Genomic DNA, 20,723 nt, shown 5'->3' with positions numbered 1-20,723 from the left:
CTAATGCTCCTGGACATCTGGTGGATTACAGTGTGGTTCATAGTCATGCAGAACTCCCTCAGACATTGCTGACAAGAGCAGGGTGCTGGGAGACTGAACAGCCAACTCACCCCAACAGAGCTGTCAACATCTGGGAGAGCTGTCTGGATAGAGGGTCAAGCAGAGGAAGGAAGGGGACTAGAGAGCGAAGGATCCTCATGGAGAAAAATTAAGTTCATTCGCTTTTGCTTCTATTTTCTTGAGTTTGTTCATTTGCTATAAAATAAATGAAGAGTCTGAATGAAGGACATTACTTGCATATCTTAATTCTTCACTTCTGGAATTGGACTGAATTCTGCTGCACTGACAGCACATTGAAATCACCTGGCAATATGATTTTTTTATTTAAAAAAAATGGAATATCTACATGCTACTTTTTAGACAAAGAATTTCATTATTGTTAATGCATTTGTATTTCTCTTACGTATACATTACTTTAATTTATAAATTTCACAGAATCGGAGAATAATTTAGGTTGGAAGGAACCTCCTTCTCAAGGCCTTCTCAACTAGATCAGTTTGCTCAGGGCTTAGTCTGGTCAACTTTTGAAAAGCTCTAAGGTTGAAGAGCCTGCAAAGCTGTTGAACAGATCTCCCAGTTTTAATCATGCTCATGATGAAAACGTTCTTACATTTAACTAGAATTATATCGCAATTCATGATCAGTGCCTCTCATCATCCTTTCATTCAGCAACTCCAGGACTATCATTTAATCTTCTCTCTCCCCTCCTATCAAACAGTATAGACAGCATTCATATCTCCGCTTCTCCTCTTAAGTCTTCAGCCTTAAACTCGGCACTCTCACTCTCTCCTTGCACCACATGTGCTCCAGCTTCTTCATAAAGACACAAAACCTCATTAACCCCTGAGTGACACTGCCCATAACTGGCTACCAGTTGGATTTCTACTTCTGATCACAACCCTTTGAACCCAGCCAATTTTCCACCTGTCTCTTCCATCCACTTAAACAGTCCACATTTCTCCAAATTGGCTAAGCTTGCTATGGAAGACCATGTTGAAGCCCTACTGAAGTCAAATTATCTAACAATGACCCTTCACCAGACTGTCTTTAGTACACCCATGTCTTCCTTGTCCTAGGGGGACCGAACTGGACACAGCCCTCCTGTTGGGGTCTCACAAGGGTGAAAGAGAGGAGGAGGATCAGTCCTCTGGAGTTGCTGGCTGCACTATTGGTAATGCGGCACAGTATGGGGTTGGCTTTCCTCGCTCCAATAATATCTCTGTTGTATTATAAGATCTCACATAGCCTCGCCGGGGAAGAGCTCCTGCTGAGCATAAAAGACTCAACTATTCTCTCACAGCATTGCTATAGCAATCAGTTTGTTTGATTTTGGCAGTTCTGAATATTACAAGAGATGGAGAAATGTCAGTAATCCAAAAAGAAATCATGGGTAGAGGAGACAATGAATGTGGCATAATAACATGGAACTTATTTTTACATATGATTCAGAACATATGATTGAATTACTTTTGGTATGACAAGTAAAAAATGAGAATGATCCTGAAAGCTATTCTGTGACTGAATGTAATAACTTCTATTGTCTCAGATACCAGTTACTTGACTAGAGTCTATCATAATTGTTTTGTCAGAAACTGTTCAGCTTCCAGTTAATCTCTGTATTGCTTTTTCCCTTCCATATTGTATCAATCTGCTGTAATATTTTGGGGGATGCACCTAAGCACTGTGCTAGAGTGCAGGTGATTTGCATGAGATCCATTCTCTGCTAAAAGCTCAGTTGCTCCATGGATATATGCAGATTATTTTGCTATCTGATATGAAACTGATTTCTGCAATATTATTACATCATTAGCATCTATGCAACATTTGATCCCCTTTGTCTTCACAATGACTTCATCAAAAGAAAATAATTCAAGTTGTTTTCAATGATTCTGAGTTGCAAAAATGCAAGTATTGCTAATTTTCACAAAATGGAACATGAGTTCAAGTCATTGTGGCAACTGGTGCAATCAACTCATATAAACAACGTAAATTATTTAAGTCAATATAACAGCTATGTGGCCTACTTTTTTTTAATTTCAAAATCTTGTTTCTGTCAGGTTGTTTTTCATTTGCCTAAAACTAATTTCTACAAGATTACCTATTAATATAGCAGTTTTATTAGCAATAGAAGAATTTATAATGAAGAGAAAGCATGATGACAACTACAGATTCTAAAGTAAATATTAATAACTTTTGGGATCAAAACAGTTAAAAAAGAGCTTAATTAAGTACTGGACTTTCTAAGCAAAAAAATGTTTGGATTATTCTTGCTACTGTACCGAATTTTTTTCCGCCCAGAGTTTGTTCTTGAATTATTTGCTAAGGTGACAAATATTGTTTCCCCACTCTGAGCAAAACGGATACATTGCTCATGGCTTTACATGCCATGTAATGCAAGACCAGGGAGAAAAGAACTTACTCTAGGAAAAAAAGCAGCAAATTGGAGGTGACAGCTGATGTTGATCTTCCACAACTCCATGACATGATCTTCCAATAGCTCACAAGAGAACACATCACTGCTACATATCTAAAGCTACAGATGCCTCCTAACATTCTAAAGAAAATGCAAACACCAGAGACAGAGCTCATCCAGGTCTGTGGTTTATATTTTCTCTGTGCAGTTTCCCCTAGTTAGCTGTTAAAACGGGAGTTTCAATATACATTTGCTGCCTGTGAGGACATCATTGCTTGGGCAAAGCAGTAAACATCTATATAATGAAGATATATTCCAAGAATCCATCTTCTTACCACATTTAGAGTATGCACAGGCAAAATTACCAAGTCATAGACCTGAAACACAAAGTCTTGAGCAGTAATTGGTACAGGTATTTAAACCAATTCCTACTCTTCTGAGAAACAGGATCATTGGCAAGATTGTTCTGCTTGTTTTCTATGTAGGCCTGAAATATTTATAGCTAACACACAGTGCAGTGGACTGTTAATGAGAGTAAAGTACAGTATTTGAATGGCTACATACTTGTTTTAACTACTCAGACTCTACTACAAAAGTCTGAGCTTTTTTATTGTTGCTGCTCTTTTGTTATTAAAAGTGAATACCATTTCTATTTAGGTGAAGAGTGCAATATCATTATAGTGTTACCTGTGCACAGTGTACCTTTGAGCTGGGAAAAGAAGGGAGAGAAAGTTAACTTTAATGAGCTCTTTCTCATTTTTTTCAGTACACACACTCCAGCACTGTACACACTGACACACTGGGTGTGCTCCTGCCATTCTCAGAACACAAACACAGTTCCAGTTGGCAAATATATGCCTAGTTCCCTCAAAAACATCATCCTAAAGAGAAGTGTTCCAAACTGTGCAGCTCCACAAGGTGCATCCATCACTAAAAACCAACCAGCCTTGCTTGATACAGGCATGAACTTGAATTATCCATGCATTGTTAATTAGCACATCATTTAGGGATCACCACTCTCATCTATTTTCTTGCCATCACTTATTAATAACTGGGTAAGAAAAGGTGTTTTTATCAGTCCGCTAGCTCACAGCTTGTGTATAAAAATTGTTTACAAGGCACTAAATTTTATGTAACAGCAGGTTTGACACTGTCATTGGATGGGAGGAAAACATTTTTCAGACACACAATTTCACATACCCATTTAAATATTTTGGGAGAAAATGACAGTCAGTAGCTCTTATCACAACAGACATGATACAAACCTGTGTGCTGGTAAACCAACTATGCAATGTAAACTCTATATTCTAAAATGGCAAAGTGTTACCTACAAATGCAAAAGCAATTCTCTCTTGTGCTTTACATACTCTTCATTCTTCAGTTTTCTCTTAAAATTAAAGAAAAAAATGGAACATGTTGGGGAAGGGAAATTCTGGTAGTAGGGTTTGAAATTTGAGTGTCAAAAACATATAGGCAGGAAAACAGAAATCAGGCCATCGAAATTAAGTGGTTTAAGACAGGAATATCATATTCTGCTTTTATTCTCTACTTGACTGGTTTCATTTCACTTTCTCTACATATCTGGTTTCATTTTATAAGATACTTTTTTCTGGTTTTCTTTTCAAGATTTTTTTGAAACTGAATTTAAATTTTACATAACGTGACACAAATTCCATGCTGCAGAGGAAACTGTCTGGTCTGTCTCAGTGAATGAAACCATTTTAATCTCTAGAGTTTTATTATCTGTTAAAATCTATTCAAATTTAGGCACTCAACTTTACATTCCTTGAGTTTTACGTAGGAGATATTTTAGAGGTGCAGGATTTTGAATAGACAAGATCACAACATCTACTTGTGACTTTGACATGTAAGATCAAAAAACATGAAGAAAGAATTACCTAAACTTTCAGTGTTATTCACATACATCAAAATACTTTCATAGGCTAGAGACCTTCTAATATACTGTATTTGTTCCGATAATGCCTTCCTGACATGTAGTAAAGTGAAACTGTGTACATCCTAGAGACACACACACACAACAGCAGGCTAGACAGTTAAATTTAAAACTGCTGAAGCATTTTAACGTTTAATCATATAATTCTATTATTGCTTTTGAAACATATTACTTGATCGATCACAGATTACTGAATACAATGCATTCATATATTATAGATTAAGAAGGATAATATGTTAGACTACTGTTTCACTTTTGTTTTAAGCAGGTGGTACAAAGGCAGCTTGACTTGGGTGCTATAAATAACATCACGGGCATTTTTTTTTTTAAACACACTGCAGCAAGAGCCATCTTTACTGTAACACTTGACCAAATTGCCAGCTCTCGTTAGAGTTGAAAGAATTGAAAAATTGAACTTTGTACATTAGATTTTCCAGCACTGTAAGTTCTTCATGCCTGGTGTATAATAAAGAAAACTGTGACTTATGAAAAAGTAAAGCAAATCATTGCAAGATTTTAAATTACACTGAACATTCTGCATGAAACTTCAATTCATCAAATGGCCACTGAAAAATGAGATAATTACCTACAATGATTTGCATGTTAAGAGCTAATACAATATTACAAAGTAAAGTCCAGTTGCACATTAATTGTGAAAGCAATGCATAATTTCCTGATTAATGTTTCATGCCTAATATTCTTCCGTGCTCTGTCAGATGCTAAATAACAATATGGCCAATCAATCTACAGAAAGTAGGCTCAGGCAAAGACCAAGCTCAGTTTTCATAAATTCTCATGCAACAATTTCAGTTGCAATAAGTAATATTGTGAAGTTTATAAAAGCAACTGTTCAAAGCAAGCTCAAAAGATACTTTAAATAATTCAGCTTTTCAGTAAAAGGACCCAAGACACAACCTCTCATCCTTCATACACAGAAGTAAAGCTCCACTTCTTCCAAAAAAAGGGACAACAGTTTGAGCTGGGGAGAGAGCAATGAGAGGGTAAATATCTTGTCACCCATGTGCAGCCCTTGGCCCAGGGATGTCTGTCGGGTCAGCAAAGGCTAAGCACGTCAAAGAAATGATATGTTCAGTCTCTCCAGAGGAGGATTTCCATCCGTGCTCCTCTGTCGAGGCAGGAAGGAGAATTCCTCAAGGACTGAAACTCACCTGTCCTGTCAGCCAGAGACAGGGTGTCACAGTTCTGAAAGAGTGTCAAGTAAAGAAATGAAAGGATGACAAAAGGAAGGAAAAACAAAAAACACTGCTAATAAATAACGCCAAAACAAGGGTAGTGGTAACTGTCAAAAGCAGACAACAAGTGTGGCCTGGAATTTCTCTCTTCTCTATTAGCCAACTCAATGGCCAGATTTTTGCCAGGCATAAAAATTAAAAAGAACAATTACAGGACCATAAAGTCTTTTGACTTCCTAATGGTTTACTGGGTAAACTCTCTGAAAGGTTTGACAGGTGAGTTACTAACTCAGTGTTGTTTAAAACAGCAAAACGTTTCACAGAACTTGGAGAGGGCGGTTGGGTAAATTCTCAAAGCAGAGCTTTAAAACACCAAAAAAGTCAGGCAGAATGAGTCAACAGGAATGAATAGTTACAAACCAGAGCTACTGGCGTTAATGGAAGCATAGGCCACCTACAGAAAGAAGAGACCTCAAAGAAAGAATTTTTGATTGTCGTTGAATACTGAGGAAATTGCGGGACACTTTGTGGTCCAATGGGTGCAGCAGCAAGGAACTGGGAATTTTTTAATGAGCTATGCCACTAATTTAACTGAGTGACCTTGAGCAAGGCATGTGACTGAAGTGTGTCACTTTCCTCATTTGTAAAAGAGGTATTATTCTACCTATTGCACAGTAGTATTTGGAAACTTGATTAATTTACAAAAACTGCCTCCAGACTCTTGGAGGAAGGTGATTCTTAATTGATCTTCCCTAAAGCAGACAATTTTGATTAGAATAAAAACGGCAGTAAAGCAACTGCAGATTTCCAAAGCCAGACTCCAGGGACAGAGTCAATGTGCCCATTTTTTAATCCTTAACGAAACAAGAAATATTTGCTAGGGGTGATAAGAATATGTGTTGTGTTAATTTCCCTGCCTACACAAAAACTGTATGATCAGCTCTTCAGAAAACAAAAAACCTGTCACCTACCCACGAAAATAAAAAAAAGAACAAAAACCTTGAGACCCTAAAATAGCTTATGTTGTTTAAAGATGTTCTCAGACACTCACTAGGAATTTTTTCTGTTCTTGTCTGTCATCCTGTATCAACTTCCAGCCTCCAGCCGGACGTCTACAGAATCCTCCTGGGAACATGAGGAGCCAGCAAAGCCGAGCAGCTCAGTGCAGCGGCAGGAGCAGCTCCAGCTCCACCAACGGGGATCTGCTTCTCACCTTTTGGCAAACTCTGAGCTAGGCGTGCTTGGCTTTTTTCTTTGGGATTATTCATTGTATTTAGTCCACCTGACCAAGTATGTAAAACTGGATTACCACACTATAGGGTCAATAAAAAAAAGAAAAATTTGGAGCCCATCATGACAGTAAATGGTTCTCCAATGAGATTATCAAACGGCAGCACTGTTTATCAACTATGGCAAAGATTTGATCTTCGCACTTACTTTCCAGGCTCTATAGAAAATGCCATTCACATCAGCGGAGGACCACACAAAATAAATACCCTAGGACAGCAGAAGCAGGAGAAAACAAAAGAGTGGAAATCACATTTTAACTATCTCTTACATAAAAATACTTTCATTTTTCACTTCGGGGTGCTTGTAAATGAAATTTAGAAATGTTATTTCTAAAGATCCTTTTCTCAGCTTTCATAATCAAGCCTGTATGACAAAATTATTTTAACTATTTAACATTTTGTGTAAAGTTGCTTCATAGAAATTTCTATGCCTTGCTAAAACAAATAGTACTCATCTTTATGTGTACTATGCCATGCCTGAAACTCTAACAGCTCAGGAATTTACTCACATGAGCACTTGCCTCCAAGAGTCACCACAGTAGAAAAAAAATCCCCAGCACATCAAACACAATGTGAAAAATAGGAATTTCTAATCCAATAAAGTTTCAGGCACCTCATGCATAACACTTTAAGAGTATGTGCCATTTACTGTTAAATTTTCTATTTTGATTGAGCATATACAATTTTCTCACCATTCTTTTTATCTTTATACACAAATAGCTAATGTACTTTGATTCAATAACCCACATTGCATATTCTTAAGAGTAGTTCCACGAGCACCAGAACTAATAAAGACCAATTTTGTAGATAGTGTATGTCATACTGTATGATCTAAATAAAGTTTTCCACATAGAAAATCCTTACTTATCTTTTTAATTGCAAGTAATGTGAAAATATATTCTATTTATCTCTGGAGGCAAGAGAATTCACTATGCTGGTTCCCTCTGCAACATATTGAATGAAAAGGAACTATTAAATGCACAACTAACTGTGAGGAAGTAGGAATACTAAATACATTCCAAAGTGTCCAGGTACTCAGCGTTTCTCCATCAGCTGAACTCTTCTTGGGCTCCTCTCCCAGGAGGTCCCAGCCCGACGGCTGCTGTCTCGCTCCCACCACGCTTCAGGAAAACAGTCACGTCATTTCTAGTTCCATATATTGCACCCAGATGCAGTTGAGTTGTTCCGAGTAAGCTGCCCTGATTTGACACGCTCTTACTTCACAAACAGATACTATTGTTCTGTCAGAAATTAATGAAAGGCAGGCTCACTGGAAGAACACATTCTTCACAAGCTAAAGACAGTCAACTTCCCTCCTCCCCAACAAGACTCTTAGGGTACTAAATAAAACTGATAATTGCTTTAGCACAAACTTACTTCTAAAGAGAGTTCAGTGGTGAAAGTATACAAAAAAAGTAGCTAGTTAAAATTCTTGGGGTTATTATCAGATCTCAAAAAACTCCAGCCTTTGAGGAACAGAGATGCAGGAAAAGGCATTTCTCCTGTAATTTCCATTCACCATATTCTGAATCATTTCTTTCTTACACATTCCTACTGTATTCGTGGACTGTATTTCTATATTTTCACGCACGCAGTAAAACTTTGACTTGTGTAAGGACCATGCAGTCCCTCCACTTAATTCAAATAAAGTAACATTTTTAAGACGTTTGTGATTAAAAATGAATCTTGAACCAGTTATAAAAATACATACTTTCCTAAAATGATCCTAAAATGGATCTAGTTTTCAATTATTGACTAGCATTGTCAGAAGGAAGTTCACTAAAGTACATTTAATCCACGCCAAAACCAACTTTTTTAGGGGTTAAAGAAACAACTAGGGTCAGAGGAAGAAGAGAAAAGACTTTCTGAGAGTTAATACAGAAAATATAAAGCAAGGTAAAAAGTCTTCATCTAGATGTGACAGAAATCCAGAGGATGACAGGGACTGTCAGTGCTTAAATGTGATGAACTATATGTTGTTGTAGTTCTGGCTTTGCAGATTTCTCCACCACCATCACAGCCACTTTCTTTCCACCTGAACAGCTTGAAAAGTAAATTTGATCAAATAAAGGAATAGAATGTGACAAGCAAAATCAATCTCAAAGTAAATAATGTTGCAATTATAATGTTTGTACTAGTTCTTCTAAATCATTTTCACACTATTCACACATATTCACACTATTTAAAAGAAACAATCTGAAATTTCAGTGTCATTTCTCTATAACAATAGGAATGAAGAGACCCCAGGCTTCTAGCAAGGATATTTTTACAAAAGCACTGTTATAAAATGAAAGGAATAATAATTATAAAATCATTTCACGCATTTTTAAAAACTCCAGGTCAAAATACTTTTGAGTTACAAAATGCCTTGTAGTTTTTTTCTCATTGCTTTTTTTCACCTTATCCACCCTTTTCTCAGCACATTGGTTAATCATTATTTTCCAAGAAAGAACCACCTAACTGGTGCATGTTCCGATGGCAGCCGATGAGGCGGGTTTGAGCACAGGCTCCCTCTCTGCGCTGGTGCACAGCGCTCCCCGGCCTGGCGTGGATTTTTGGGAAACTTGCAAGAACAAATTCAGAATTACTGGGAAAGGCTTCGGAGAGGAAGAAGCACATGTCAGGCAGACACTCCCACGGAAAACACCGTGATCAGCCCTAGCGTTTACAGCAGAAAGATGAAAACATGAGTATCACATTACAATTCCTGAACACTGTTTCTTGCAAATTTATGCTACGATACAATCAGACATTGCTCTCCATTCATTTTGGTCTGATCCGTTTACCACCAAAGCTGCAGACAACATCCTGACAAATCCAGCAGCACAGCCTTGCCTCTGCAGATAGATATACATGCACAGAACACTTTACACTTCAGCCTGTTTTGAGTTGGACTTGCAAAACAAAATGCACTATGTACTGATGCAACACACAATTATTTCTACAGCTGTAGATTTGATTGTTAAAAACGTCCCGAAACTTTCCTCTTTCTTCTTTACCTGTCTGATATTCACCATTTGTGCCTGAGAACAAATGTGTTAGATTTCCATCTTGCCTTGGTCGCTCAAATCGAACATTTGATCAGCACAATTTGAACCAGAACATTGCTCACTTCCCCAGCATACCATTTTCCAAAAATTTAAGGAGACAAATGATTTATACTATATAAAATGACATTTTTCTAGATATTGTCAATCCCAAGCCACAATGGCTGCAGAAAATGATGGCAGGTAAAACTTTTAGATGGAAAAAAACCAAAGGTATCACAACAGGTGTAGACATTGAGGCAGAGATCTGTATGAGAATGCTGCAGGAGCCCATTAACTTTAAAAATTACTTGAGCACTAAGCTACTTACATGTATAGAAAAAATCTTTAGCTTGAGCTGTCTCATTTATGGGCTCTTACCCAGAACTTCCAAATTGTGATGAGTAGTCAGATGTCTAAACACAATGATATGCGCCTCAATTACACTCACAAAACTGCAGACAAAGTAATAAGAATCTTACTGACATATCCTGAAAACTGTGGCCCATTGTAGTGGCAAATAAGTATAGATTAAATATGTATAGGTCAAGAGCCTTTTTTCAATCTTTTCTGATTTTATCCATTAAATAGATTACACAGCTAGACTGAGTCACATATTTTTCTGCAGATTCAAAGAACACTAGATATTTTACGTTTCCTTGGTTTGGATTTACAATAGTTACTTAAATGCTTCAAAGTATCAAGGAAACAGCAGTGTGCTTTTATCCATTATTTGTATTGATTTAGTTGTTTCTTGATTTCCAGCAAAAGCTTTAAAATCAGATTTTTCACAGTCTCTTGGTTTCACAAAACCCACAATTTAGAAGGATATTTATTCATCATACTTCTGAAAAATTATGTGGGAGAGAAAGGAGAGTGGGTGGGGGGTGTGGAGCGAAAACTCAGCTCACTTATACACTCTTAAAGTAGCTCTCAAGAAGTTTTAAACTATTTACTCCAAGGACTTCTAAGGTCTCAACTACATGCAATAAGAGTGGACAAAAACCAAACTAACAACCAAACACACACCACAGAATATTTTGGGTATAGAAAAAACAGAAAAATCTGGCACTGATAACGGGGTTTTAAATGCCTTTCTTCACTTCCCATTATATTCAACATCATCACTTCAAGTGATTTTACAGAGGACAAGATACTTTTAGTTATAAATGACATTTTGCTGTATTGCTGTAAACACCTTCCGCTTCTCTGAACAGTCTTTGTGAAAGACAGAACCTGTGGCAAGTGCAAATATGACGTCAATTTGATGATTACCATATGTATTAGTGCAATAAAACAGTAGAAATATTACATGGGATAGGGACTTCATATGTGCAAACCTGCCAGTCAAAAATCCCTTGTCATATTTCACTCACTATCAGAGCTGACAAAAGATCATACCATACACAAATCTCTGTAGGTGCTCAGACAAGTACTCATATATGTTAAAAAAAATAGCCTTTTTCCTTGTCTCTGGAAGAAGATTTGTCACTATATAATTAAATATAATAACAGAGACTGAGAGTAACAGGCCAGATGTTGATCTCTAGTGTCAGTGCAATGCAGAGCCGCCGCTCCAAACCAACAGGATGGGTAAAGCTTTTGAAAGTTCAGGTAGATGTCCCTAAAATCATACAGCCATGTCCATTACAAGTTCCAAAGGAGAAAGGCGCTCTAACAAACCTGACACTGCAACCTGCCCTTGAGAGGAAATCCAGTGACACAGAAAAGCACATTTGACAAGTACATGGTGAGTTTTGCTAAGAAATGCATAGGGGAATGTGTGTGTGTGGTGTCAGGGTTTATTTCTTTCTTTTTGGGTTTGCTTTATTTTTCTTTGTATTTGTAGAAAGATAAATAGAGGATGAATATCTACTGACATAGTTTCTCCCTTTCTAATATAAATTTTAATGCAGGTACATTGCCCCAGTACTGAGCAAGGCGATTGTTGCTCCAACTTGTCCTGAGCAGTACACAGAGCTTTGTGCTTCTTACTTGTCCTAATGTCACTTTACACTGCCTTCTCACCATAAAAAGAGGCCGTTAAGAAAGTTGAACTCACATTTACATTCACTGTAAAATCTCTTTCAGGTTTGCAAAATGATTTTCATATCCAAAAGAATGAGAGCTGGTTTGTTCATTGGTGAAACTCACATCAGAGCCAGATGACATCACCTAGAACAGGTCTGCAGGCTGCTACTAGTAAATGTTAAAACAGTGTGAAAACCTCTTTGCTTAATGTATTTCTGTAATTAGAGAATGAGAGATGCAATCTGTACATCACTCCTTATGCAATATAGGGCATTTCATAGGCAGAAAGAATGAAGGCTTGCCTAGAAATAAAGTTACAGAAATTACGTTTGGTGAATGCTACATTTTAGAAAAGTTTGTCTCCTAGGCTGAGGATGTAGCATAATGAGGACAGGTTTTCATTTTTTGCATGCGTAAGTTCTAAGTGTAGTATTTATCATTTGCTAAATCACACTCATTTTTCTGCATTTTGCCAGCAGTTGCATCAATTGTCATTTAACTGCTCTAAATAATGTGTTCTCTTCCCTGCTGTATTAAACTATTTCTATCAAGGCTAATGATTTTCTGATTTCCACATGCCAGTGAGCTTGGCAGTAACAAATGATGCCCCTCTTTTGCATGTTGCAAGTAGCTTAAATTATATTTTAATACCCATTTAAAGGATCATTAGTTAAGTTAATATCCTTGCTATTCAGAAGGAACAAGCATTTCAGTAAAGGATAGTCTCACTGTATATCCTCTGCTAGCTCCGAGTACATTTTGAATAGCCTTGGTTTGTTAAACTCACATTCACTACATATAGATAGGCTGTAGAAACCATAAATATCTATTAAGTCCTTGGTTACAGTGACTTATTTTCCTTTGATGTTGTTATCCCTCAACAGGGGAACTACATATTTCAAAACAGAACCTAAACTTTTATTTCTTTCTAAAATATTTTCTAAATCATAAATGGCATCAGCAAACAAAAGGTTGTGTGACACTAGGACATGGCGGAATTTCTGAAGGCAAATAGTAATCATAAAGGGACAAAGTTTTAGGCAAAGGCTTCCAAAATCAAAATCATGTTCCATGTATATAGGTACATTCTCCTAAATCGTGTGCCATCTGAGGATATGTGCTATGCCAGGCAGTATAAGCTACCAGGCAGCAATCTGCCAGTGCAATGCTAACAGCACTTGGTGATGTAACCATTTGACAAAATAAGCCTTCTAGAACGGAGGTCTACTTATTTCCATTGAAGCAGTTTTAAAGGACACGGAATTACCTCTTGCCTGAAACAAATAGCTTCCAACATACTTGGTGACAACGGAATCTAAAGAATGCATTTTGGAGGCATATACAATGTAAATATAGTAAAATAAATTCTATCAGTAATCTTAAGTGAAAACAATTTCATTCTGGTTCAGGAAAAAGAATTTTCATTTAGCATTAAAATCTCTGGTCTACTTTTAGAGACGTAACTCATGCAAACATTTTAAAAGGAAAAAAAAACCAAACTAAAACAAACACAAGTAGTTATGAAGTTGATAAAAATATTTTTTCTTTACATTTTAAAAATTTAACTTTTCAATTTTCATAACAGCTTACAATCTAAATTGTTTTCCTCACCAAATATGCTATTTGTTCCCCTTTCTCACCATCAGCTGCACCCCCATCCCTTTAATCCTAGGGAAAAAGGAAAAGGCTGACGGGGCTGAGGCAGTGTACACGGGTAAGCGGTATAAACAAATGTTCTCTAAAAAGTCAAATGTGGTGAGCAATTCCCTCCTGCAGCATCAACAGAAAAGCAAACAGTTCTGCTCCTGCAGAGCTTGCTCTCTATGATTCCCACAAGACATTCTTCTTGTTCTGGGGTCTGATTATCAGGCTTTTGTCAACTACCTTCCGTCTCAATGTATACATACATACTATACATTATTTTAACCTTAAAAAAAACACTGAGACCCTAAAGGAACAAGAACTTTGAGAAGTAATATTGCTCAAGGAAGTGCCTGAGTTGCTATGTGAGCCACCACAGCCCAGCTGAAAAAGGAACTGATGTTGCAGCTTCTAATGTCCATGTTTTGTCAATCTGGTTTTGACTATTTACAGCTTTGTCAAAAATAAAAACATTTGTACTGAACTTTTCAACATGGGTAGGATGTTCATGCTACTAGCCTTCAGTTTTTGTTATTTCTACAACTTCCACAGTATGTCAGGTAAGTAGGTGGGTTTATGGAATCTATTCTCTGCCAAGTATTACAGCAGTGGTTCCAGAAATATGTTTCTAGTGATTAAATCCATTTAATATTTAGTTCTGTAAGTGTCAGATTCTTCATTGTTCATAGACGATATGCAGTGAGCTGTAATAAATACTATTCAATTGAGCTGCCCAAAGCAGAAGAAATATTTGTGGAGTTTTCTTATTTTATGCTTTCAACACCGAATTTGAAACTCAAAACAAAGCACTCCTTTCTACAGAGATCACTCCATATCTTCTCACTTCCAGGTGAGGACAGTAAATGACAGGTCCTGAGGACAACTGTCTGCTGGCAGCCTGCAGGCTGCACCCTCCCTCCAGCCCTGCAGCCCGGTGGGCACTCAGTACAAACAAATGCCACACAAGTTTTTCTGGGCTCTCATGGCAGGCACATGAGGAGGCACAGAGAAAGTTCATGTGCCAAGGAATCTGCAGCAAAATAAGGTCAGGTCGCTCTCCTCCCTGCCCAGCCCTCGCACCGCAGCAGCTGCAGCCCCAGCCCTGCTCCTGCGGCAGAGGCCACTGGCCCCGCTCCCACCGCCTGCTGCTGCCACAAGGGCAGGACCCCAGCAACACGCACAGGGAGAGACCCCTTTCCCCATCCTCTTTGTAATGAAACAGAATACACAACCCATACACTGCAGTTGCCAAGAAATACAGTGGCTGGTAAACCTTACCGATTTTTCCATTTTTCAGATTTTAACAATTCCATTGAAGCGACATTGTATGGGACACCGGAAACAACTTCCATCTCATTTCAGTTTACTGTAAAAATACAAGCCTTTTTTGCAAATACCCTATTATGCAATTTTAATTTATCTTTGGTTTTGCAGGTTGTAGAACACAAAACTAAAATTAAAACTCAAAATTCAGGTGGACTTAAAAAAGAAGCAATAAACTTATCTTCTTAATAAATATACTACCAGGAATGTCAACTGGAGCTCCCCTCAATTCATAAGACTGATTTTCTTGGTAAGCGCACAAAGCAGCTAAAGCAGTCTCCTAAATATTTACCCACAAGTGGTCGTAATCTATTACAGCTCCCACATCTCACTAACTGCCGTTTAACAGTTGCTGATGTATTACAAGAAGCAGTGTCCTGGCTGTACTCCCTGTATAAGATTGGACAGCTTGCATCTCAGACATTCTTCTTCCTGACAACAGATCTCCCTTGTTTCACATGCACCTTGTTTCTTACAGCAGGTATTTAACAGAAGTAACCGGGTACTTGTAATTGGACCAGGGCAACATATAATCCCTAAATGTCAAGCAAAAGTCATTAATTGGCATATTTAATCTCTGAAAGACTTTATCAGTAACAGAGAATAGAACCTTTCTATTTCACTGTGAAAAGAATTTTGGAAAGCCATTCTCACAAGCTCACATTCAACTGTGTCACAGGTGGAATTTATTGGCATTTTTGCAGATCCTGTCCAGACAAAAAGAAAGCTTAACTGGCTTAGAGAATCCAAAATACCTTCTTCTGGGGCCCTACTGGAGTCCATGCCGAGGCAAACCTGGGGCAGGGGACGGCAGTTTGCACTGCTCCTAGTGCTCTGCCTGGCCATCCACAAATAACTACGCTCCATACTTGGCTGCTCACGCCTTTTGCGGGTCATTTTAGAGCTGATGAAAATTGGGGCTCCTAACAGACACTATACTCCCTAGTGTTAGTACTAATAGAGAGCAAAATATAACACAGGGCTTTCTGAGCACATTGAGGTCAGTTAAGGGGGGTCCTGACTGCCCTACACAGGACACGTCTCTTCTCTACACAGAACAGATGAGTAAGAGAAAACAAAAAAGTTATGTATGTAACTCCGGTAACAGAAACATCAAAATTAATTTATAAAGGCTTTAACTAGGATGTCTTACAGCTTCCATTTCTGGCCCAAATGATGCCTTCCCTTTTCCAGCACAGACTCGAGAACAATCAAACCCAGCACTTACAAGCCACGTTGCTGTCATTACTGTGCTGCAGTATTTTTTTACACAGACCTATCATATTCCTTGCATTTTGAAACATTCAGGACAAGTAACAAACTAGTTTCTGTTTCTCTAAAATACACTGTTTGACCCTCCTTCAAAGTAACTGGCTATGAGTACCTATCATTCTGTGCAGCTTTGAAGTATCTATGAATTCAAAATGCAAATTAAACCTGGAGATTTCTTTCCTGTTTATTCACAAAAGATACAGTTGGTCTACAAGGAAGTCAAATAAGCACGCCTGTCTTTCAGCATTAGTCTTTATGTCTTGAATTAAATGTTTGAAATTAAGAAAACATTAGTTCCCTCAGGCTTTGCTTTTCTGTCAAGTAGCCATAGAAAAAAGGAAAAGCCTTGTTAAATCATTATGCTGTAATCATAGCATGTGTTCTCACTACATATTTATTCACACATGGAATGTATGGTTTTTATAAAAAGCCACTATTAAAGACACTGTCCTATTTAGTCACCAGGGAACAACTGTATACTTGTATAACACATAGTCTGTCCTTTATAAGTTATTTGAGATAAACCTAAGAAAGTTTTCGTATGTATTATTACTCCATTATTTATATGCCTTGTTTACAGTGATTGAAATGCTTGTAACAGTTTATGAATCTAGGTTCTTGAAAGGGGCAGAAATTTAAACACAACCTCACAGTCAGCATCTCCCTCTTTGCTACCCCTAGTTTGGAGGTTCACCAAGAGACTTTCTGCTGGACCTGTCTGTTCCTGCCCCTGACATCTGGACACAAATATGGTCATCAAAACCTTTGAGAGTTCAGGGTTGTGCTTGCCAGGAATCAGGCAATTCTCTGCTGGAGAGCCAGTGCACACTGCTGTACTTTTACACAGGGTCCCAGACCCCCTGTGCCCTGCCACATTACAGGAACAAAGCAAAGTGGCTGATTTGATGTATGATGCAAGGTTTACTGCCTTTTAAATTGCTAATTCTCCTGTTCAGTAGGATCCCACCATTTCTAACAAGTTCACCTGTGCTCTAGTCAACTATACAACAAGCTCTCAAAACTTTTGCTTTTCCTGACAGCTTCAAAAATTTGGAGAGATTAATTCCCTAATGCACTATCATTGAAGAGTCCTTTAACCTTCATCTATTTAATTAGGTCACAACATAATAATTCTTTAACTACTTGTGATAATCAAGGGTGAATCAGGTATCTAGCAAGACACATTTGTCGGAGACAGTCATCACTGATTATTTTGAATGTAAATGAGTACAAAATGTATTTTGAACACAATGCACTTTAAAACCATTAGCATTTTCTCAAACATTCTTAGGTGGCATACAACAATTACCTTTGAACGGAATAAACAGAATGCAGAATGATTTTTATTTTTCTTTTGGTCTCAGAAATGAACAAAGCTAGTGTACAGAAACTGTAATAAGGAGTTATCATAACCTGAGGGAATCTATTAAATTTCAATTAAGAGTATAAACTTCAGGCTATGAAACTGAAAGAGACAAACATCCCTTCAGATCAGAATGAAAGGCATCTTTAAAAATCAGATCCTAAAGGACTAGATAGATTAAATCCCTGCATGAACGCAGAAATCCCAATTCACAACCTGCAGAAATTAGAGCTAGTCTAATTTATTCATGGTGTATTTTACTGAATTCAACAGAATACAACATCATTTTGCTGTGTTAAGTTATAACCCCCTACTCATAGAGGTAGCTTTTGATTTCATTTCCATTGCCTTGGGCGAACAAGGCTGAGGACCCACAAGGCTGTGTCAGGCGCTGATTGATTCATTTGAGCCTGGAAGATAATAGAAACTGCTCAAACGACTGCAAGAAAAAGAAATCTGAATTGGGACATTAGACAAATTGCAAACCAGTTTTGTAATCTTAATTTAAAAAATTAGTTTAACATGAGAAACACAAGGCTTTTAATTCAAAATTTTCACATAAGCTTACCACAGCCCATTACAATTTATCCATTAGATTACACTCTTTAAATTTTGTGGAGATTAGAAGCTATATGAAGCCTATAAAACTGGCACTTCAGGCATATTCTAGACTTTCATTTCTCATTCATTCAAACATGTTCAATTTCCTGGGTGCCCACTGTGTGTTTTCCAAGGACTAGAAGGACCTCATTTTACACACTGTCTTTATACAGTCTTTTTAGTAAGCTTTTCCTGCTTTGAGCCCTCAAAGTCAAGATAATGCAATTAGGGAATCAGAACAGGTACAAGAGCAGCAGCATGACTTTCTGCCACGTATATAAAATACAAGTAACAACAACCATCGAGTACATCTGTAGCACGCCACTAGGTTGAGTGTAAAGGTGTGTGAGCTGCTGTGGGTAGCTCAAGGTGTTCCAGCCTTGGCAGCAAGTGCTCCATCTGGCAAGTGTACTGTATAAACAACAGAAGCGCACTTTAATCTTTAAATATTGATAGTAGAGGAAGGGATTATTTTCCTGTCTCTGTCCTGCTCGCACATCTTGACCTCCAGCTCTCTCATTGTTTCATCAGTCATGTAAGAGATTAGTGCTTACTAGAAGTGTCTCAAGGGGGCATTAGGAAAGGACGATAAATTGGACAGCTTGCCATAAAGACATCCCTCCTTTGAAATGCACTTGTCTCTGAGATTAAGCTCATTCTCTTGTATTTTTAAGAGCAGGTTTGCCACACCACACCACACGTAGGCAAACAAAAGAAACTAAAACCGGAATTAACCAGGAAATGGAACGTAAATACTATCAACAAATAAAGACTAGAGTACCAACAAGTCACGATAATAATTTTCTTGAATTCCATTAAATTGAGGACTTTGTTTAACTTGCCAGACAATGCATACTCAGCCTTAGTCCAGACAAAACCAGACTGCTGGTGCTTGCACAGCCATTCTCACTTGCTCACAGTTGGTGCGGGACAGTTTCAACCTCCTGGCCTGTAACAGTGGTCTCTGCAGGACACTGGCAGTGCCCTGAGCCACCCAGCCCTGTGTGAAGCACTGTATGAACTGCAGTGCCTGCATCACATTTTATGTAGTGGATTGGTGGTTAGGTCAGAAACCCTGCTGTAGACTAATAGCTATGATGTAGGCTTAACTATAAAGTCTTCCTTTGCTGAGAGCATTATCTGTACTGACTGGGTGGTATTTTTTTTTTTCAGCCAGCTAATTTTACCACTTTATTGTAGGTGATTATGTTTTCATTTATTATTCCCTCTACAATTCTTTTGCTTCACTGCCTTGTAAACAGCACTTGGACATTTCCATAGAACTGGATTGTGCAGGTGAATTTGTCTAAATAATTTCCTGAGTTTTTTTTCCACACATTTCACATTTTTTTATATGTGTAACACAGTATAGGGATGACATACATTAAACCAATGCCTAAATAGCATACATTGCTTTGCTGCATCATATTTTAACACAAATATTAAACATTACCTAACAGATTCATTGTAATTCTTAATCTTGTTTTATACCCTGCTGGTATAGCTTATGGTTTTAAACACAGCACTGTGTCTGCAGCCTGATAACTTGCAGATGCTTGAACAAGCGGTACAAATACTGTGCCCCTCTGATCCTAGCTCAGGAGCTACACCTTTAGGGCCAGAACACCAAAAAGGCTAATTTTAAATGAAATTACTTTTCCGAAGCCATAACCCTACAGCCCATACAGGAAACTATTTCTAGCTACGGTTGATCGTGAACTTGTGCAAATACATGTCCAGCCTGTGAGCTGAGAAACGACAATACAGCCCATCATTTTCAGCTCCATGTGCCAATTACACTGACACTGCTATGCAATGATGGGATGGAAAACAAGGACTGTAGGCAAAAAAATAGGCCAAATGTTGAATTTGAATGGTGCTCTGTGATTCACAAACCTTTATCTTGCAAATGGTTTCATGGAACCCTTTTAAGCATTACAGTTACACTTCTCCATTTTAACTTTCATTAAATACACTGTAGGGATGATTTTTCTATTCATATAAAACCCCCTCTATTTGATTAATAAAGATAAATCTGGGAACCTGTAAATCAATGAAAATGTCGTATTTTTGATCTCATTTTAAAATATTCATAAGCAGTAGAAGAAAATACAAGTCATAATTGAAATAGACAACAGTAAAACCCGCAACTGAATTTAGCTTCTAGAAGAGCTTACTCCATACTTCCAGATAAGTGAGGAATCACTGCCACCATATACATTAACTTTCCTCCTACTGGGGAATTTTCCAATGTGCCAGAAATAATACACCTATTAACAAGGGTCTTATTTTCAAAATTGGGGCGGTCTTTAATTCCTCTTTTTGCACAGTCTGTATAATTAGGGAATGGAAGGGCATGAGGCGAAGACTCTTAATACAAAGTAGTATGGCTGCAGGCAATTTCTGTAAGGCCCCAGAGTAAAAATATGGAAACAGGAGTAGGCAGGATGCAAAAGTAATGAAAATGCTGTAAGGATGGCTCTCTGAAACACAAAATACACTTACGTTGGAGTGACTAATCAGAATTTGGAAGGTCTGCATATAAAAATGAGAAACAG

Source organism: Nesoenas mayeri, assembly GCF_963082525.1.
Source record: "Nesoenas mayeri genome assembly, chromosome: 14".
Taxonomy (NCBI): Eukaryota; Metazoa; Chordata; class Aves; order Columbiformes; family Columbidae; genus Nesoenas; species Nesoenas mayeri.
Note: the sequence above shows the minus strand (reverse complement) of the source record.